This window comes from Aegilops tauschii, chromosome 3 (assembly GCF_002575655.3).
Source record: "Aegilops tauschii subsp. strangulata cultivar AL8/78 chromosome 3, Aet v6.0, whole genome shotgun sequence".
Classification (NCBI taxonomy): Eukaryota; Viridiplantae; Streptophyta; class Magnoliopsida; order Poales; family Poaceae; genus Aegilops; species Aegilops tauschii.
The window spans coordinates 167,376,066-167,395,690 of record NC_053037.3 but is presented as its reverse complement, the minus strand read 5'-3'; the positions used below and the strand labels follow the sequence as shown (position 1 = coordinate 167,395,690).

The 19,625-nt window shown below is 46.1% G+C and overlaps 1 pseudogene; it reads right to left on the bottom strand.

The window, feature by feature from the left end:
• LOC141042804 (uncharacterized) overlaps positions 1-19,123 on the bottom strand; it is a 136,786-nt pseudogene extending 117,663 nt beyond the window's left edge.
• Positions 19,124-19,625: the final 502 nt, after the last annotated feature.

Below are 19,625 nucleotides of genomic sequence, written 5' to 3'. Positions count from 1 at the left end.
CATACGACTATAGATCTGCTCCAAGAGAACATCGGGGAGGGAATTGGCTCTGCGTGTCAGTCGATTCGGCCATTGGGGTTTTCGGTGCCTGCGAGCCAGCGGGGAAGTGGATTCGGGCGGGCGAGTGAAGAAGCTTCTCCTTGTGTGGCCGAGCAGTGAGCGGGGGGATATGGTACGCGCGAGCTACCAAGGAAGATGGCGCGGGCGGGCGAGCAGTGAGCGGGGGTAAATGGTGCGCCGGCCGACGATGGGGAAGAGAGGAGGAAGAAGAGTGGAAGACGGGGAAGAAAGTGCATTCAATCTCAATTCTACTAGTACTACTACCAGGATATACCGTCCTTCGGAGTGTAAATAGTTACACCGATGACATGTGGGTCTACCACAACAGGGCCCGTATGTTAGTTAATGGAGGACAGAGGTGCGTAGGTGTATTTGCGGAAGCGTGCTCTACTGGCAAACATGATGGCAGTACTGGGTAAGGCTGATTTAGTAACACCAACACGCTGGTTCAGCTTATTAATTACGTGTCCCATCTGCTGCAGCGTGTATTGTCACTTCACTGCGAAGACTAGTTGAATAGTTCTCTCTGACCGAGATGGGGAATAATGGATCGCGAGGACTTCCTTTCTATAGTATCCCTATGCCTCTACGCTCACTTCACTCATTTTGCTCCGTACCTAGTCACTTGTTGAAATCTGTAGAAAGACAAATACTCCGTATTTGGGAACAGAGGGAGGCTTTTACTCCGTACTATTTGGGAACAGAGGGAGTATCACCATATGGAGGGAACAGAGGAAGCTTGAAATATGAACATGTCAATGGGAGGGAGTAAGCCCCATGCATGCATGCATGCATGCAACATGCAACACTCACACGTACACATGGACGCACGCAACACTCACGCACCCATGCGGCACACAGCACACGACGCAACACACACGCTCACGCTCAAGTGCTCAACCTACTCCCTACGTCCGTGAAAGACTGTACATTTAGAGATTTACACATTGACCAGGGCATAATTAACGCCCAAAAGTAACAGACTTATGTGTGCATGCGACCATTGAGATAAGAAGATTAAATGAAGGCCGTTGCATGCTGTAATTAAGGATAGACATGTAGCCTATACCTACAGCACAAGTTGGTGCATTAGTGAATCAATATCGATTTAGATTAAAGGCTAAATGTACTCTTTGTTTTATAGCCGATGTACACTCTTTGTTGGAAGACCGAGGGAGGACACGTGCATGCACTCACATACACAGCCAGGGCGGTTCGCGCGCAAGGGTTGGACTCGTGTCGCGCCTGCGTAAAGTTTTGTTTAACTGGTTTCTTTGCTCTGCCAACTGACAGGTGGGACCCAGAAACCAGGTGACAATTTAACCAGTCAACAAAGTGCCACGTCGACTATGTGGCCGGTCAGTAGGGTGCAATACGGTGCTCTACGATGAGCTAGTGATCGTATAATCGCCGCAAAACTATATGTAGTGACCGTAAAGAGCGTATTGTTACATACGTTGACCGCCAGTGTATTCTTCTCGTTTCAAATTAAGCCATATTAATCGGAAAGGACGCAGTATGGACTACTACTACTAGTACTAGTACTTCTTTGATGTGTCCCGTCAACTCGCCGAACGAGGAGAAGCTTGCTTACTACGCCTCTCCCTCACCCACGCGCGTGGTGGTTCGCAGGACGAGGAGAGGGTTTTGACTACAACGCCCTCTCCCTCTCCCTCTCCCTCTCCCTCGCCCTCGCCCTCGCGGTGGACGTGCAGCAGTTCAATCGGTGTCAGATTGCCAGAAGCATATTGTACTGTAGTATCATCATTGTTGGACCTTCCGAAGAGGCGAAGAGCCAAGTGCAAGGTTCACACGAGTACGAACTATTGAACCTCCCGAAGAGGCAAAGAGCCAAGCGCAAGGTTTTATAGGAGTTGTCGTCCTAGTAGGAGTGTACTACAACTATAGCGAACGATGCTACTGTATGATGCCGCCACGTCACGTATATCCAAAGCAGTGCCACCTTTTTTTCTCAAAGAGCGTGTTGGAGCCCGTGCAACAACCACACAAGTTGCACGTACACATAACACATTTACTAGTAATAAATTCTAAAGGACAAATGCCAGTATGCCACACAAGTTCATCTCCAATTCATGTGATAAATTTGTGCACGACTAGTCTACATATATTCACAGCGCTACCGTTCACAATTACCGTACTCCACTTACACGTTATAGCTGGGCTACATTTCCTCCTCCAGGTTCCAGTCCCAGGTGTTCTTCATGGATGGCACGATCCATAGCGGTGGGCAACATGAATCATTTTCGCAGCTTTCTAGTCCGGTTCCACACGATGGAGACTCATCCAAGCTGAAGCGGCATAAATCAGGGATAGCGTGTCCCAGCATGACGTTCATCCGGCGGTGCGCACTGAAGACACAACCATGCTTCATGAACGGCAGTTCTTCCATGTCGTGCACGGAAGGTGGCATCCGCTTCACAATGGGGTAGCTGTCCCCGATGAAAAGCGAGTACTCTCCAAGAGTGTTCCTCGGCACCCACGTAGCATCACGGGGGTCGAACTCGGTGCCGTTCATCTGGTACACGCGGCATCCCAGATCTGGACACATGGTGACGTACATAGTCAAGGTCCATGCATAATAATGTTGTGCTCAAATATGGCGGTCAGTAATACTGTGCAGCAAATAGTACTACTCCGGTATAGAGGAAGTAAAATAACCGGCTTATTATATATAGCCACTCTTGGCTACATGGATGAGATAGTAAGACATGGAAAAACAAAAATGGTGGCAGCTAGTGGGTTCAAGTCTTCAAGGGCCTAGCTAGCTATACGCGTCCTCCAAGGTAAAAAGTACTCCTACTAGTACTACAAAGTATACTACTAGTACAACAATGAAAGAGAAGCGAGAGGGTTAAAAAATGGAATACCTGGGTAGATGGTGACGGTTCGATCGTGGTAGATTGTGTGACCATGTTGCACATCAGTGGTACCATGGGTAACGACTGCTAAGATAGTTGATCCCAATATGCCAAAGTCAGCTACAAGGTTCCAGGTTAGACCGAATCGCGGATGCAAATGCACATCCAGGATCGGCGATCTTATTTTGATCGGGGGATGACTGGTCCCTGCAAAATAATGGAGTACCGTTAGGGATGCAAATGATGGTTTGTGCATTCCGTTTGTAATCTCCCATACCGTAGGATGGCAACCAGATGAAACAAGTCCCCTGGCTTGTCACCGCGAAGATGCGGCCTAGATGGTGCACGGCGTCTTCGAACGTGTAGGGGTACAAATCTGCCGCCGCCAACATGCGCCAGCCTCTGCCGTTACTGCCTCTTGCATTGATGGCAATCCTTATGTCGAACACCGCGATGAGATAGTAATCGTCGTAGCCGCGTTGCTTTGTCGGCGGGTCCGCAATTGCTATCTTCTTCAATCTCATGTAGGCATCATCATACGTATTCAAGCCCAGCCAGTCCAGAAGGCCGATCCCAATGGTGGAGAAGGGGTCTACCGGAACGGCCGCACTGCTGTGGATGTTGTGCAAAATGATGGTGGTATCCGGCCGGAGGTATGCAAGCCAATCTTCGTTGGCACCGACCCAGACCTATATATAAGACGATGGGCAACGGAGAAATTACGGGGTGCAAATGGAATAACTACGTACTACATATTCAAACTCCATTACTGACCTGCTGATCGGACAAAATCCGACTACCTCTCAACGTCGGCAACTCTAGCGGAGTCAACGTGCAACCATGGCCAGGGAGCGGTGGACTATTCGAAGGATTGTCCCATAGAAGAACCTTCTCCTCAAGGACGCATGGAAGACCAACAAGCATGGCCTTTTCCCAAGCCTGTTTAAGCAGCGTCTTGAAAAAGTTGGTGCAGGAAGCACCGAGTCTTGCGGCGGCGAGGACGTCGGAGCGGCGTGCAATTTCTCCCAGAGGATCGTCGTCCAAGGTCTCCCAGCCCCAACGAGGAGGAGAACCGCCTGGCGAATCCATGGGTGCAGCGATGAACTGCCTTCTCTTCGGGGGGAGGGGAACTGGCGAGGAGGAGATAAGAGCGTAGTAACCGCAGGGCCTCGTCCCTTCCAACTGTAGATCGTTCCTCAGCGAAGGCGTGAGGCTATTATTTACTACTAGTACTAGCATTATGGAACGTTATGGGATTGCATTATACTGTAAATAATAGCACTAGTAAGAAATTTTTGGCACTAGGTAGTAGTTTTTGGCATGGATTATGAAATTTTGGGTATGTTTTGCCATTTTTTGTACACGCCAACTAGAGTCAAAAAAGGTCTTACATTATGTGACGGAGGAGTACGTACTCGTACTATAGCAGTACTAGTACTAGTTTTCTCAACTAGTAGTGCGATGTACTGTACTTCTAGTCTAGTCTAGTATAGTGCACCAGTTTTGAACTCTTGAATCTCAGGGCCAAGGAGCTACAGTTGGAAGTGGAGGGTACTACTGTTCTCTAGAACCATCGCTGTACTATCAATGTAGGGGAAGTACACCTGTGTAGTGGCCTAGTGGGTACTCTCGGTGCTCTATTCAGCCGCTCCTCTCACGTAGCTGGCCTACTCAGCCAGTCCTCTCACGCACACACTAGCAACCTGTTTATCAGTGACGGTTACTGCGGGGGCAGAACATTTGAGTTATTTGATACAACGAGACTAGGCTTTTCGCTTCCATTTGTGGAGGTGTAATGGATCTCGTCGAACTTTGTTAGTAGTTCCTTCTTTATGAATGAGATGAAGCAAAGCTTTTGCCTCCGTTTCAAAAAAAACACGTCAAGAGGAAATTTCTTTTATAGTAGAGCCGATAATGGAGTGAAGTCCATGCGTGCAACGCCACAAGCTACAGAGTAGTAGTAGAGAACTTTAAGTACAGAGCCATATTGAACAGTTCCCAATGCCCCGCCAGGCATTTCCGGCTCCTCGGACTTAATTGGGAGACACTAGTTTAAATATGCTACTAGCTGGAAGCTGCAAGCGAGGTGCGGCTAGGGCGAGCACGCGAGCCACGGGATGCTGGGAAGGAAAACCCGTTCATGTGGCTAGGCTGTCCTGTGCACCCAGATTGTGGGGCCGCACGTCCGTTTGACTTCAAAACTCAAACTACCCATGTAAAATATTGGCTCGCAGCGAAGTGTAGTAGTACTATTTTAAAAAAAAGGTCGCTGTGTGTTCGGCCGGGATCGAACCCACAAAACGAGGTATACACTCCCACGACCACTAGTAGTACTCGTTGGAGTACAACGTAACCTAGAATCGCCTTTTGTCGCTAGTAGTACGTACATTGTTCCTTACAAGAAACCCCTAATGGTTAATAGTATAGCCAGCTGCTGGCTATAAGCCAGTGCCATGTCATCTACAGCCCATCTTATAGCCAACATGTACAATAATAGATCAAAAGAGTGTACTACTTTTTTATTATGTGGCCCACTTCTCATTCTCACAAAGTGCCTAGGAGCACGTGCTAGAGCTGGCTCTTCACGAAGAGCCCGCTTACCTTCTCTCCCCTCTTCTCTTTCCTCCAACTAAGCAAAAATATACTAGTTTATTTCTTATAGCCCGCTGACTCAGCTCTATTGTACTTGCTCTAATAATGCAAGAAACCACTAAAATGCCAAGAAACTACTACCACTTGCATACGTGGCAGACTTAAGATAAGACTACCTTATCAACCATTGTACATGCTCTTACCAACAAAAATCCTCGAGTGACCTCCTACCTCCGGCCCGTCCACCTACTCATCCTCGGCCATGGGACACAGCTACCGCTACCGGCAGAAGGCGAGGTCAAAACCGCCGGCGGTGCGGAGACCATGTTGCGGCAGCCCGGATGCCAGCTCCGTCCGGCGCTCGCGGCCGCTAGCTAGCCAAGATAGCTCCGTCCAGCTGCTTGTCTACAAGGTTTGCTAGCTGGATTGGCACGGCAGCGCGGCGGCTTGCTCGCGCGCGTCGCGCTAAGGCCAGCCATCTGGCTCGAGCGAAGGCCAGCGCGGCGGTTTGCTCGCTCGTGAGTCACGCTCGGGCCAGCCTGCCAACCCGTGCGGAGGCCAGCGCGGCGTCCGGCCCGTCCGGCGGAGCGGCGGCCAACTCGCTCATCACCGGCGCCACCGACGAACACGCATCAGTACTGTTTGAAGTAATGTTCAGGAAAAATAATGATTTGAGGGGGAATAACAGGATAGAAGGTCAGATGTGGGTCCCTCGTGTCAATGGTCAAACAAAATGTGTTGGTTTAAGCTGCCTCTCAGCACGGACGTGTGGGCCAACCCTGTCATAAATGGGTTTAAACAAACCTAATCGGTAGGAGTACTAGGTAGTTTTTGGCATGGATTAAAAAAATTTGGGTATGTTTTTGCTATTTTTTGTACAATAGATTCTTCCTAGGGATGGTTGAAAGTGGTAGTTTTATGTTAAATACTCTACATATTTTAAGTAGGAGTGAAAGTTAAGCTTTGGAAGCCAATAAGCAAGGCTAGTTACATAGTGCATATGTGTACATGATTGAAAGTAAATATTAACCATGAGTGACTAATATCTTGATGGAAAACTCGAAACTATGGAATACTAGGAAAAAATGCATGGTTGGAAATACTAGCAATGTTCATGTCCGTTGCAACGAATCATAATTAGAATAATACTTATTCACAAACTTGGTACAAAACACTCTAATTTTGATATACATATGTCACTAGAGATATATTATGTTTCAATTAGAATATATTCCTTGGGCTGTTTTGGTGAGGTCAGGGAGGGATGTGGTTGGTTTTAAGATACTAATTATGGGTTTTTCTGCAAATTGGTAGACAAGTGGGTTGTTGGTGAGAAAAGGCAACAACTTACCTCACAATCGTTAGATGTAGATCTAATGGTCAGAAACGACAGATGGCAGACACACCAGCATCACCAACTTAGTCTTGTGTAGGAGTACTAGCAAGATCCGTGCATTGCATGGAACATCAAGATGCATTTTTTTATAAAACACTTGTTGTGATTGACCCTTGCGGGAGTAATCCCATGTGTAAAAACTAATGATATCTCGAGAAATATGAGATAAGGTGAAGAGGAGTGGGGTGTGGTGGTGGTTGGTGGTCGGACTGAGCGGAGGCATGGGGATTGACGACGCCAGCAGCGGCCACCAGGCCAGTTTGTTCCAGAGGCTTCCTTTCTTAATTGCTCAACAATGAGGTTTGTTGGAGATAAGGATGAACGAGGGAGGGCCTTGTCTGCAAATGTGGAGAGGCGTGCGGGTATCTTTTAGTTTAATTTCCATCCGTCAGATATAGATCGGACGGTCTATATTGCAAGATGGCACACATACCATCATCACCAACTCGGTTTTTTATAAGAGAAGAAATATAAGTATGGAGATACAAACGTATTATCGATACTTGCTTCCGTAAACTAGCATCTACATTCTATTCAATGCCTCGGCATGTGGGGCCTTAGCACAATGACTTCTCGACTGTGTAAAACAAAGATTTTCCCGTCGCCGACGAGGGGGTGACGGCGGCACGCTTTTTGGCTTGCTCTAGTCCTAGTAGTCATACTAGGTGGTCTAAGCACGTGTAGATTTATTCTTTTTCACGTCTCGTGTTCGTCGTACTGCCACGACTGTTGATGAATAGACGGTAAGTTATTCACGGGGAAACCCTTGTTGAGCGTGTTTGCGAGAGAGAGAGAGAGAGAGAGAGAGAGACAGTGTGCGTGTGTGATATGTTAGAGACTGAGGCAATGATAACAGATTCTTTGTGTCTATGTGTGTGGAGGATAGAGAGAGACATGTACATGGGGCTTTGTGTTGTGTAACATGGAGACACATATACATAATTAGAGAGTGAGTGTGTGAGATACACATGCGGACATGAGGAGAGATGAGGATCCAAATAAATGGGTGTTTGTGCGTGTCTCTGTGTGTTTGTGCACGTGTTTGTGTGTGAGAGGGAGAGAGTGTATGTGGAGTAGAGAGACCACTGATGATGTAAACCTAGTATAAGGGAAGGGGGAATGGTGTGACATGTGTAGTAGCGAGATAGCACGGGTGCGGGCGGGGGGAGCAGACTATTTGGAAGAGACATCGAGTGTGTGTGTGGGAGAGGGGTGTGAGAGCGAGAGAAAGAGAGAGCTAGCGACGGAGAGAGAGAGAGAGAGAGAGAGAGAGAGAGAGAGAGAGAGAGAGAGAGAAAGAGGAACAGAGGGGGCGAGAGGGGTCGTTTGTGTCCATAAATGGCGTATAGATAGGGAGACAATGTTGATGTTGTCCGAAATTGGCCTATGAACGGAGACGCAAGGGAAGCGAGTCATCGTGTGTGTGATAGGGACTTCATGAGAGATCTAGAATAGATGGTGTAGAGAACAATGTGCGAAATCAAGAACGATTATACATTAGGGAGCTATGCAAAGAGTCACGACATATATGTATACAGGGAAGGAGCTGGGGCGGGTCCGCATGTGGGAGAGATAGAAAGAGGAGAGTGGTGCACAAGGAGACAAAGTGTGCTTGTTTGCAGTGGGGGTGGTGTGTGAGGTGAGTGCGCGAGAACCACATGACTAGGGAGATAGACGTTTGGGGGCGACGTTTTGTGTGTATGGGAAATATACACTCTACATAGTGTGTGTGCTTGGGTAAGAGAGATAGCGGGAGACCTAGAGAGTGAGGGAAGAGATGTGTGCATGCCCGAGAGACAAAGTGATAGAGACCTATGTTGGGGTCCGGACATTACAAGAGAGAGAGGGGTGTTAATGTGCTCGTGTGTTGGTGTTTGGGGGAGAGAACGACTTCTTTATGTGTGTGTGTGTGGTGGTGGGGGGGGGGGTTGACTTTAGATAAAGAGTGAGGTGTCTATATTTGAGGGACTTTAGCGTAATTGAAATATTGTGCACTCATGGTTGATCAATTTGTTTCACAGTTTGTACTATGAGATAACGATACTTTTGAACATGCGTGATATACCTTGATGTACCAGAATTACAAACCTAAGATTGGAATTTTGGAATTCGACTCCATCATTAGCTTTTGTAATTCATTTAAACGGAGGTACATTTTTTAAGCCGGGATTTCGTGATTTCAAATTCATATATCAAACCTAGAGATATACACATACGGGCATGTTCAAACTTTATAATCATCCACTTTATTCATACACATACACATTTTTGCTTTTGTCATCATATTTAGGATAAACACATTTGGAATTTCATTTGAATTGGACCGTATGATGGTATTTGCTTGTAGTAGCTCAATGATCCATATTTGAATTGAATGGACAATCTAAGTTTCGAGTTGGAGACATTGATTTTCAAAACTTGCACATTTTTTTGCATGCAAAACAAACAAATTGTCGGCCATGATATCATAGTCGGCCGTACGAGAGCAGAATACTTATAATTTTGGGCGCCAAAAGCTTTCAAACTTCCCGCTCACATCGAAATATCACGCGCCCGAAAGTTTAGCCCTGCGATATTCCTGTTTTACCCCTGCCACATGAACGGAAAAGGCTGCTTTGGTAACTCCATTGTTTTCCCCTCTTTGCCCCCAACATTCTTCCCCAGAGCCCCTCCCCTTCCCCTCCCCGACCCCCCAACCACGGCAAGCCGCCGAATCTAGTCCTCCGCCGCAGCGGTGGACCTCACACCCCGCCGGATCTACCTTCCGCACCTTGGAACCCCCAACTGCCAACTCACCACTTCACCAAAGCCGCTTCAGCGACTGGCTTGTCCACCGCTCCAGATCTCCTTGACCGCCATCATGGTCCATCGCACCGGATCTGCTTAACCGGCGCCCTCGTCCACCACAGCGTAGGCCCTTCACTGACTCCCTCGTCTGCCCCTTCGCTGGCCCTTCATACAAGCCCTCGTCCGCCGCAACAGATCCGCCTCACCGAAAGCACTGTACAACGCGCCCGGCGAAGCCTTCGTCCACTGCACCAGACCCGCTCCACAGACGCCATATTCAACTCCACGGGCCCTGCTTTACCGACGCCGCAGCCTCATCAGGTTATTTCGATTTGTACTCCTTCGGTTTTTCTCTTTATCGTGCAACTGTTCACTTACCACAGATGAGCTTTCTTGTATGTCGACAGGCGCCGCAACTGTTCACTTACCACAGATGAGCTTTCTAGCACTTACTTCAGCAACGGCGACAGCCGGCCCAAACTCAACCGCAACACGAGCACCATCGACGATCCTTAGCTATCAAGTATGACAACGATACCCATACGCCACCGAGAATCAGGTACTATCATCCAACGGCCGGCGCCTACGTTCAATTTCCTAGCATAAGCACCGCACCTTTGAATTTCTTCAGGGCATCATTCAGTTTTTCATGAGACGCGTTATTCTGCTTGCACCTGTAGGGCCATACTTCTGGCAGTGAACATGTTACATGTGCTAAATTACATACCAGCGCACATATAGTTAATATGCTTTAGTTTTGTTCTGATGCCACCTGTTGGTTCCATCAGAATGCTTAATGTTCTGTATGCTTAATTACACATCAGCAAACTAGCATGTGGTTCCGCTGCTTTTTGTTCGTTTTACCCTACATTTTCTGATGCTAGCTATTACATCACTGCTCCGAGCCTCTGTTCATTACTTGTTTGTGTGTTCTTGATCTTCCCAAGTTGCATGACTAATTTGAGGCTTCTATTAATTATGGAGCTGCCAACCCCATCAAGCAAAATATTTGTTCTTTTGGGGCTGGCACCTCAAACAAGCATAAAAATAGAGGGAAGCAGATATATTGTCGTGTATGCACACACCCTTCTTTCATTAGTTTAGATGAACCATTGATGATCAATTCAGACCAGTGCATGCGATTAAAATTAATTGTACCTAAATAGATGGTGCAGAATAAACTACAACAACTAGATTTGCAACCACGGGATGCTGACGATATCTTCAAAGAACATTGCAACAGCAGCTAGGCTTCACAGCAACATATGGTAAGCCAGTGTGTTTTAGTACATGTGAAATGTAATGCGAGTGGGCTGCTTTCTTGGCTTGTGCCCTCAACGTGTAATCCTACCGAATTACAAATAGTTCAGTTGTCTGCTTTGCTGTATTGCTTGATTCGAATGCTTATTTGTTGTTACGCTATACCTGAGTTGGCCAATATGTCAGCAGTGCCTGCTGTACTATCGTAAAGAAATGCATGCCTATTTCATTGGAGTCCTTAACTTTTCCTCTCAACTTCATCACAAGACTGTCTTCGTAGTTTATATGTGGCCACACTGTTAAGTGCTTTCTCAGATTATTTCAACTGCTTAGATGCCTTGGCAACTTAAATATAGTGGTTGTACACTCCCTTTCAACTAGGGATGTCAACTGGGTCCCGTTTAATCCGGATTAAAGTCCACTAGTGGTATGATAGTTCAAAAGAGTTTTTGTTTTTTGAGGAAAATGAACTAGGGAGGTAGCAAAAACTAACTAGATGGGACTGGCGGATGTCGTTTATTTTCCACTTACATCCCTAGTTTCATCTTACCATTTTAATTTCTTTTCGGCTGATGCTGCTTCGAACCATTTAAATATAGTTTGCCATGCTCGGCAATAATTCGTCCGTCGTTTACCATGTAAGCTTACTGCCTGGATCATACGATAACTATCTCTTACTGATGTCCAGCAGAAACCTTTCAGGATGCCGTTCACACTAGGACACAATGTCCAACCACATAATCTATTTGTGGAAGCAGTGCGCCATCCATGTTACCAGATGGTAGCAGTTCAGAGGCAACACCGCCGGAGAGCAGTCTGAGCACAGATATTATAGTGCTTGAGGCTCTACTAGAGGCAGAAAGAGATGGTGTGGCTGCCATGAATGAGGTAATCTTTATCTTGAGGCTGGAAATTACGGAATTAGCGGCACGCATTATGCAAGCAACCCAAGAATTGGAGGAAGTAAGAATGTTGCATTTGAAGACGGAGGAGGTCCTGCTGTTTCTGCTATCTGAAGCCCAAGGTAATCCCGGTTCTTCTTTAGATACCAGTTGAAATTGTCATTAGATTATTGTACTTGCATGTTGTGTCATGTCTTTGAATGGATTATGTTGCAAGACCCCCTATGTTGTCCATGTGTTGTAATGATCCGAATTTTTTAGGCGAGGTAATCCTCAGTACTTGTATGATTGACATAAGGTGAACTGTTTTTCGTGTGAGCATATTGTATTGGATGAAATAACTGTTTGACTCAGAGTGTATCCAACCTACTGAATTCGAAGATCATGGCATTTCTAAATCATAATCATATATAAAGGTGGAATAAATCTTTGTTGTGGTTTTGAAGAAATAAATAACAAAACGTATAATTATCTGTGGATATTCGTAATCGAATACAAATTGGATTTGAATTTAGTTTGCCAGGTCCTAGGGCAAACGTGAGTGCTAATTCTCCCAAGTTTTGAATGAAGCGGCTAAACACCCACTATAATTTGTGGGCTTCCCGAAGCAAGTGTTTGCGAGATGGAAATTACTGTTTACCCCTGACACTTGACATCCTTATCGACCGGATTTACACTGCTGTTGATAGGGGTAGACTAGTAACTTCAATCAGACGTGACACGACGGCCTCTGAGCCCATTCAGACACGGTGGGCGCCAAACGTGGGCGGCAAAACACATTTGATTCAAGCTCGTCCGAAAGACATGTGTCTCTTCCTCCATTTCCCCATTCATACACGGTGGGCGGCAAAACAAACTCTCCTCGTCCGAAATCGCTGTAGGCTAATATTTTAAATAGGGGCAGATGTGTAACTTCCATCAGACGTGACACAACCGCCCTACCTGTCAGGCCCGTTCATACACCGTGGGCGCCAACCGTGGGCGGCAAAACACCCTCTCCTCGCCCGAAATAGTTACCGGCAAATATTTGGGAGATGCGAGATTACAGTCCTATCCCCAACCGACGCGATGTCCGAAATTTTAAACGGGGGATAAGTTCGTAACTTTCCCCCATTTAAGAGAAGCGCGTCCCAAAGTTTGACATCCCCCCTCCCCTCCATTTCCCCATTCATACACCGTCGGCGGCACGACAACCTCCGCACTGTGGCCAGCCTCCTTCGTCCGCCACCCCATCCTCCACCTTGCCGGAGCCGCTACCCCTACCCCGTCGTCCACTGCAAGAGATGGACGTCTCTCATCCACGGCGCTGGACTAGGATCCTTTCATCGCCTCCTCTCGCTTCATCGGCGCCGTCGTCCACCTTGCCGTTGCCGCTCCTATAACCGCCTCGTCCACGGCAACAGGATATATCCCCCGACCCGGCCGTCTGCCGTCGAAAGTCTTCTTCCCCGCCACCGACAGCCATCGCACCCGCAGCACCCTCAACGTATCAGCATAGGCCTACACGGTGTCGCAAGAGAGGTGGTACTCTTCCATATGTGCTTAAGTTATTGATCTCACACGGAAAATAGATCGTAATTTGTTTACTGTACTTTTCTTCTCCGTACCAAATCGTAGTGGCTAGTTGAAAGCAAACATTGGTTGCGAAGTAGCTTTGTCCGGTTTGCACCTTCAGATCCGCCATGGCACGGGCACTATACTCGTAAAGCTTATGGTTTCCCCCCTTTATATTCACTACCATCATCGTAGGTGCTTCATGTCGTGCTAGCACTGCTCCTCAAGACCTCAACCCAAAGCTTACGTGTTGAAATACGAATCTGATATGATGCTCATATGACTAAAACAGAGAACGTTTAATTGGTCACCTAATGTTCCTATATTCGTTTCGAAAAGCATGTGCGCCACCCACTGGTCCGGCTAGTTCCACTTTCCTGATTTTTCTCTTGATGCTTAGGGTTTTCCCCTTTTATCTACTCTACTATGATCTGCGTAGGTGCTTTCTGTCGTACTAGCATTACTCCACCCTTCAAGCTAAACAACGCAACACTCAGAATTCGAAAGCTTAGTTGTTCAAATATGATTGTGATATGATACTGATATTAGTTAACCGACACATTTAATTGGTTAGCTAAAGGTCCCACTTGACGGCATAATTGCATTTCTTTGTCACTTGTTGACCGTACTTTCTTGTCCATACCAAATCTTAGTTGTTATTTCAAAGCAAACATCGGTTGCTAACTACCCTTTGCGCGGTTTGCAGCTTCAGATCTGCCATCCCACTGCCACAGTCAACATTGTACTCATCATGCTTATGTTTTCCCCATTTTATGATGACCACAATCATCCTACGTGGTTCGTGTCGTAATAGCACTGCTCCACCCATCGAGCTAAACAAGCTTAGTTGTACAAATTCATATCTGATATTATTGCTGATATTAGTAAAACTGAGAGATGTTTAATTGGTTAGCTAAATGTTCCTACTTTAGTTTCGAAATGCATGTGAGCCACATATGGAGAGACCAGAAAGAATAGTATTTCTCTGTGCGCTCTGGTTCATCATGGGTGGCCAACCGACATTGTATTGAAAGACTTGTAATATCTTCAATCTGCTTGCTCTTCTGCTCTTCTTTAAGATGATACTCTTCTCTTGCGGTCGACTGGTCAGGTCGAGTTGTTCTCCCTTAGTATATTTTGAATCTGTCAGGTCAGGTCGACTTGTTCTTCTTTACTATATGTTGAAGCTATCATCTGCGAAGTGTCATCACTTCTGGAGCTCTCATATTTTGAGTAGTAGGCCACATTATATTAATGCACACAACAAATTACAGCATGCATGGCATCTTTTAAAAGAATTGCAGAGATAGCACAAAGGGGTTTACAGGGAGGCAGTATTGGATTAGAATCACTTCTGCATTACAAAGAAAATCTCACTTGTTTTTATGTTTTCATGCATGTCAGATATTGAACATTATCAAAATGAATATGAGAATGGGTGCACGAGAGGAATATTGCGGAAAGATCCACTGGCTAACAAACTTGGCATGGTGGAGGATGGCCTATCTTATTCACCCATCAAGGTGCTTGCTCTAACTTTGCAAAGTTGTATTGGTCGCACATATTTTGCATCTGACCTCTTGCATTACTTCTACTTTCTTACACCATCTGCTTAGTTTAAGCATCATATATGAGTATATGCCATACCTATCCATTTTCTGTACCTATTCCATGTGTCGTCACACTATGTTTTTTCAGTCAAATGTTGTTCTTTCATAATAGATGTCCAAAAGGAAGAGGGTGAGTGCACATCCTCAAGGAGTACAAACTAGGTATTTGGAAAAGGTAGTGATACCTATTAAATCAGATAGATCAGCAGCCACAGAAAACACAGGCCCAACTGTACCACACTTTACCCCTACTCTAGTGGCCAAACCCCTATTAGAACTGCTGGGAGCCCAGCGTCAGGTACTGTCTATGATATCAATTGAAAATTTGAACTCCTAAATTTCTGCTTGTGCCTTACCTTCTCTCTTGTATGAAAACTAATTTCAGATGAATCTCCTTGCTCAAAGGATCATACGATCTCAAAACAATAATGGGCTCTGCATTGCTCTTGTCAGTACCTCTCTCCCTTTTGCCTTGTAACGCTGTACTTAATTAATTGCTATTTGATTATGTATCATCAGTCTCCACCTGAGCTTCATTATCCTCTGTTTCTTCTAATATTATTTGATCTATATTTACTCTTTGCAAAATGTATAATAATGGCAACGCTTATAAAAATTTTCTTTGGGGAATTTATTGAATTATCCTTCCATCAACATGGAGAATGGCTTTGTCCAGCCCGTGTTAACATGTAATGTAAGTTCATCCTTCTCAAGCCTTCAAACTTTGTTCTAGTATAGATTTGGATAGGCATCATTTCCTCCACTGCTGTTTGCTTTGCTGTTTACATCTGATTGGATGTTTGCAACAACTACCAGTTTCAAATTGTAGTTGTAAAAACATGTTCCTTATGCAGAACAGATCCATTTATTTGCTTATATAATTGTGAAACCTGTTACGTGTCTCCTTGTTTCTCTTTCAGACTCGTATCTCTTACGCCAGGCAGAACTTTAGGGAAGATAGTGAGCCAAACCATCTTGAGGATAGCGAGATGACCCCAAGGTCCTGTCTTGATGAAGACAGTGAGTTGAAGCTACTCACCAGCAGGTGTGAGACAACCTCTGTGCAGTCGCTGCCTCAATCAGTTCGACTTCTTCAGTCTCAACTTAAAGCGGAAAGGCTTGCTTTAGCTCAGCTCCGACTTGAAGTCAAAGATGCAATGAAGATGTCAGAGGACTGCCGTGCGCACCATCATGCCTTAAATATAGTGTTGATGCATCTATCGTTGACACAACTGAGGTCTACTCAGCTTCTTCAGCTGTTTGGGGGGACCGACGTGGCCAGGCCTAGTGCCTTCTGAAGTGCTCTCAGTTTTGTATATTCTTTTGTCAGCGCGTTTATTTGCACTGGTGGCGAACTTTGATGCCCAGTGGATGTAATATGTGTGATAGCCGTGATAGCCTAGCGTAAGTTTCTTGCTTATTTATTTCCTTGTTGTCTTGTTTATTTGTTTGCTTGTAGTCATTGCAGTTCTTTTTCCGCGGTTTGCTAGTGGCTGCAATAACCTATTTTTTAAAACTAGGCCACAATAACCATGGGCTAATATTTACTGTAGTGACATTGGGCCTCCTACGGGCCGTAGAAACAGTGGACCTTCTACGGGCCATAGAAACAGTGGGCCTTCTACGGGCCGTAGAAACAATGGGCCTTCTACGGGCCGTAGAAACAATGGGCCTTCTACGGGCCGAATCATCAATGGGCCTTATACGGGCAGTATGATCGATTGGCAAAACATGGGCCAATAACAGGCCGCATTTTGCCGTAAACGGGCTAGAGTTGGAATCGTCCGTTCATGGGCCGACCATAACGGGCCATCGTTAATAGGCCGTATTTGATGACGCTATGAAAATGGCCCAACGTATTAACGGACCACAAACGGGCCGACTGTAACCACAGGCTGAATTTGGCCCACAAGCAGAAAATGACAGTAACGGGCCGTAAGTAAACGAATGCTGGAAATGAGCCCAAGAATAAATGGGCTCTGAGAAGGCCGAAAGATAACATGGGCTGGAAACGGCCCAACGGAATAATGGGCCGTTAATGGGTATAAAGTGATACACTGTTCATTACGGACCAGTTTCACTACGGGTCGTTAATGGGTGTAAAGTGATACACTGTTCATTACGGGCCAGTTTCACCACGGGCCGTTAATAGGCCAAGAGTTACATAGGGCCTCATATGGGCCGAAAGACGTCATGGGCCATACATGGGCCAGAAGTGAAAACGGGCTGGAATCATATTGGGTGGCCCAGATGACGCTACTGGGCCTAATTCGGATAGGGCGTAACGGGCCTTGGGTTAGCGGGTTGTAAATGGGCTATATGCGAACAGGCCGTTAACAGGCTTTACATGGGCCGGCCCGCCACCTTTTGACCAAGTCAAATGGGCCGGCCTGTCCCAACGATGAGCCGACACGTGTTTCCTCCAGCCAATGATGATTTACACGTGGAAAATCCCCATTGGTCGGGGCTGTTAACGGGTTATCGGATCCAAAACCCGACCCGATAGCTTAACGGCGTTCCGTTACGGTGGATGCCATGTGTCGGTCACCCTTGACGAAAGCACTTTTGTGACGCGCGATTTATCGTCATGGAAGTGGACACTTCCGTGATGATAATTTTGGTAATGTCATGGAACACTTCTACGACAGCACAGGTATGACTATCTTGATTCTGTCATAAATTTGTCATGGATGTACATGCATGACAAAAAACGCGACCTACTGTGACAAACACGTATCATCACGGAAGTGTATTTTTTTGTAGTGTGTACAGTGTGTTTGTCAATCTCAACAACACTGCGAGGTGAAGCCCTCTCAACTTCAGCCTTGAATGTGTAAAGTAGCTGAAAACTGTCATTATACTTGCCATATATCCTGTCCAGGGCCATCTCTTTCCCATAGTAACATCTCATATATGGAGGTTCTACTCCATATTTCTCAAGTAACTTTTGTTGAATTTCTTTTTGACCAATGCCTGGATTATGTCTGATCCATGACATTGCAGCATCTGCTATCCACCTTCTCTTTGTAGCTCTCAGCCTTTGGCTTCTGTTAACACTTGGACAGTTGTGTTGGTAAGGATTTACTTTGATCTGAAATGAATAAGAAAACACAATAAGTAATAAATAACTATTAATCACAACTAGTTTATTAGAGGTTGCAACTATGAAAACATGTGTAGTACCTGAAACAGTGTGCTTCTCCTCATCAAAGATGCATGCAATCTCCATTTACACCTATCATATGCATAGTGCACAGTAAACCTTGTTGGATCACTTTTGTCAATTTGAAATTCTGTTTCTGTACTTATTGAGAATGTTGCAACTGCATTTCTACAGTCAACTACAGAGGGAAAGACTACACCTTCCTCAACTGAGGGATTCTCTCTGTCATACATAACTATAGGCCTATCCTCATCATCATCTTCAAAATGTCCCATGTCCTGTTCCTCCTGCTTCTCATCATCCTCTGTGTCAGAAAATTCTGCTGGTATATAATCCTCATCTGCTGCATCTTCCTGGTTATTGTGTTGGACATAGCTAGGATACATTTTCACATCCTCTTCATCAGACAATATTGCCTCATCAGGCATAGCTTCCTCCACAACATGATCAACCACTTTCTCTGGTTGTGCTTCGCTCTGACTGCAAGAAGGATCAGAATTGACTCTAGCAATTGGAGTTCTAGGTGGCTGACAAGCAGTACTGCCTGCTCTTGTGCTTGACCTGCGTTGTGCTTGTGTACCAGAGAACTTGACACCTGAACCCCTTGAACCAGATGGCCTAGAAGGCATGCTTTCTGCTCTAGTTCTCTGAATAACTGTAACTTCAAAGTTACATGACATGGTTCGTGCATTTCTTCCAAACATCACTGCTAACTCATCATCAGACTGCACAGGGACCCAATTAACTTTCTCACTATCCCAGTACCTGAACTCTACTGCATCAAGCACACCCCAGGGATACTTGGAAGAGATTGCATTTCTAAACTCATTAAAACTGCTATTGTTGTCCACCACTAATGGGATACTAAAGCCACATCCTTGTTGCTTTGTGCCGACAGAACCTAATACAGTTGTCTCCATTCTTATAGACAGAGAAAATGCTCTTGTGGGATCCATCCTATTATGCAAACAGGGCATAAATCAACACACAAGAACAAGAAAAAACTACCTACATCATGTAGATCTAGTGTAAAAGAGCTTACTCCACCAGATCCAAATGAGAGAGAAAGGGAAGGAGGGAGAGAGCCTACTCGACCAAATCCAGGGGGAGAGAGACAGCTAGGGAGAGAGGCAGGGAGTACCCCGATGGAATATGGCATGCCCGCGTGGATCCCTTGTCGCCGCCGCCACCGGTGCATTCCCCGCTGTCCATTGGGTGGGAGGAGAATCGATGGCCCGGCCGCTCGCCAAGGTCGCCGCCACCATCGGTGCATTCCCCGATGTCCATCAGGTGGGAGGAGAATCGATGGCGCCGCCTCTCGCCAAGGTCGCCGCCGCTCAGAATTAGGGTTCGTCGAGCGAGATAGAGTGAGATGGGGAATGAGAGTGAGGCAGGACCCACCTGTAAGAGCAAGCTAAGGGC